At 43.8% G+C, this 3,199-nt stretch overlaps 1 pseudogene; it reads right to left on the bottom strand.

The window, feature by feature from the left end:
* Positions 1 to 61: 61 nt before the first annotated feature.
* LOC119289921 lies at positions 62 to 778 on the bottom strand (annotated as a pseudogene).
* Positions 779 to 3,199: the final 2,421 nt, after the last annotated feature.

The following is a 3,199-nucleotide window of genomic DNA, read 5'->3' as shown; positions in this document are numbered from 1 at the left end:
ATCAAAACAACATTATTATTATTATTATTATTATTTCAAACGGAAGTAATGTTGAGTTTACATGAAGATTGTTTCCGGTAGAAAATAGATTATTAACTATCAAAGTCATATGGCCCTAGCAAGACATTGTTGAGGTCGCCCAGCTTGATCAGCTCCTCGTTTTCATTGATAAGTGTCTGGCTATCCATGTGAAGATCATGCCAGCAGTCGCTGACATGGTCAGTCGCCTTCTCCACACATTCGGGCAATTCAAAGGACCACGGGCCGTCGGCGTCGCCCCTGGGGACATGGAAGTCCCTGAGCATGGCGTCGCAGAGACCGAGGGTGCCGATAGCGGCATCGTAGTCCACCTGGCAATACCTGAGGCCGAGCGCCTCGTCCGTACCTTTCTTGGCTTTCTGGAGTGCCTCCTTCGCCTTGCCGCCAGCAGCTGCCACACGGATCTTGAGGATGTCGACGGCGACGAGGGAAGGTCACGGAGGTCCTTGGCCTTGGAGCTCCTTTTGTCCGACCGGAGAGTCTGCACGCAGAATTCCTGGGTGACGTTCAGGTACTTGTTGCGGCAGCTGCTCGAAGCATTCTTGCAGGTTTCTACCACGAGGTCCACCACCTTGACCTTGTCGCCACGCCCGCCGGCATGTGCGCGAATGCACACAAAAAGGAGCATGATGGCAACCGAGGAGAAGGCAGCGGTCGCCCGTGCGGTTGCCATTGCTGCAAGGATAGCTGCAATTGTATTGTAGGCTTTGTAGCTGAGAGAGAGGCGGAGATGAATTGATAGTCAGATTTTGTAGTGCAAAGATGGAGGTGGTGTACGGTTCTTGTGACATCTTTATAGTGCTGCAGCAGGTTCATAAATCCAATGCAGCTTAGTCACGGATATCCAAATAATTACTATTCCGGACACTATATGCACAGATATGTAGATCCACATTTGGGTGTGCTAGTATTAAATACGTCTGGCATGAGTGTGTTCTAGTTTTATGTATTTCTAGAGTGAATCTCACTTTATTTCCCCATATCACAAAATGGATTTGCCACATTAAAGGAAGATTATGCGCATTTTGCACTTGATAATCTATGTATCTATTTCTACGTCTATCTATCTATCTATCTATCTATCTCCATCTTCATCTCTATCTCTATCTCTATATCTATACCCATATGTATAGTATATATCTATATCTATATCTACACCTATCTATCTATCTATCTATCTATCTATCTATCTATCTATCTATCTATCTATCTATCTCTATCTATACCTCTATCTATCTATCTATACTTCTACTAATTAGGCACTCCCTAGAAATTACCATGTTAATCGGTAAAATTTAAGATAATTGGCAACCAACGCCCCTTCCTAAATACATTTAATTGCCTACACCCATTTAGGATATGCTTACACGATGGATATATATGATACACATGCATCATTATTAACCCGGAACACCTTTAGGTTTACATCAAAAATGGCATCTAGGAGACACTCTATTAAATAATACTGCCCATGATTAAATAGGAGGAAATACAATTCTCGATCGAGGTATATGTGCAAAGAGTTAAACATTGATCATTTGGATATCCATGGGGCGTATTGCATTTGAAAACCCCTACTCGGTGCACTATATATAAACCATAATCATAGGTATGTACTCCACCTCAACCCATCCATCTCTGCACTGCGGTTCCATTTGATCCATTCATCATCTCCCTCTGTTACAATATATTTTTCTAGCAAGCCTGGCACCAATGGAAATGGTGCAAACCACCTCCTTAGCATTCTCTGGAATTGTCATCATTCTCCTTTCCATGGCCATCACCGCTCAAGCTTCCGACACCAAGCCCATGTCATCAGGAATCATGTTGGAAGCATGCAAGAATGTCTCGAGTGACTTCTTCAAGGTGCGCTTTACATATGACTTTTGTGTATCAATGCTCCAGTCAGACAAACGAAGCACCGACGCAAAGGACTACCGCATCCTAGCTCTCGTGGCCGTCGACGCCATGAAGCCCCAAGCCACGGCCATGACGGCCAAGGTTGAGAACTTGATCCATGGTGCCACCAAGGACAAGCTCGCGATTCGCGCCCTTGGGTTCTGCCGAGTGGACTACGGTGGCATGATGAGCACCCTCGAAATCTGCCAAGATATCATCCAGAGCTTTGAGATTCGCAAAGGCAATGAAGGTCCAACGCCCTTCGACTTGCCTGATTGCATTGCGAAAACAACCAAAGCCATCAACGATTGTGCTGACAAAACAGAGTTTACGTCGGTTTCAAAAGGGCTAACAAAGGAATATGAGGAGTTATCTATGATGGCCAGCCTCAGCAGTTGTTTGCTACATCTCTACATCACTTCACCTCCTCCTCGTGGACTAGGATTAGATATTCCTAGTAACTAGAATTGTATGATGATGGTTAAAATTTGATGTTGTTCATATCGTTTGGGGTATGAAAGCAAATAATATTTTACTTTATTGATGAAGGTTGTTTGTGTGTTACAATGTTGGAGATTGAAAAATCATGCAATCTGAGGATGGCAGCATGACCCAGAATGCAAATTAGGCCAGGTTATCTACATATGATCATGCATCAACTTGTTTCGTGAGGGATAGTTGTACGAATATTTATTAATGGAGGGGGGGCAGTTTGTTCTTACCATGTTAAGGAACCGAACAATGCTTAGTTGGGGGAGAGTGTGGCCAAGGAGAACATCAGGTAGCAACCGCATGCATCTATTGAGTGGTATGGGCGGAAATAAATCGTAAATTTTTCATGGCAAAACCCCACCGTTGCGGATGGTGGCACTACTAGAAAAACGGCTATAGCTAATATGGAAATTAATGGCGCACCACGTATGTGGTGCGCCACTTCTATATAACAGTGGCGCACCATATATAGGTATGTCATTAAACTCCAAATACTAATGGCGCACCACATCAATGGTGCGCCACTAGTAACAGTTTTTCTTTTATTTTATTCAAAACTAGTAATAACGCACCAGGGGATAGTGCGACATTACTAGTTTTAACTAGTAATGGCACACCACACCATTGGTGCGCCACTACTAGCAATTTTTTTTCAAAACTAGTCATGGCGCACCTGGGAATTGTGCGCCATTACTAGTTTTAACTAGTAATGGTGCACCACACCCATGGTGCGCTATTACTAACTTTGACAAAAAATTCCACCGAATGC

This window comes from Triticum dicoccoides, chromosome 4A (genome assembly GCF_002162155.2).
Source record: "Triticum dicoccoides isolate Atlit2015 ecotype Zavitan chromosome 4A, WEW_v2.0, whole genome shotgun sequence".
NCBI lineage: Eukaryota > Viridiplantae > Streptophyta > Magnoliopsida > Poales > Poaceae > Triticum > Triticum dicoccoides.
Note: the sequence above shows the minus strand (reverse complement) of the source record. Positions and strands in the feature narration are given on the sequence as shown.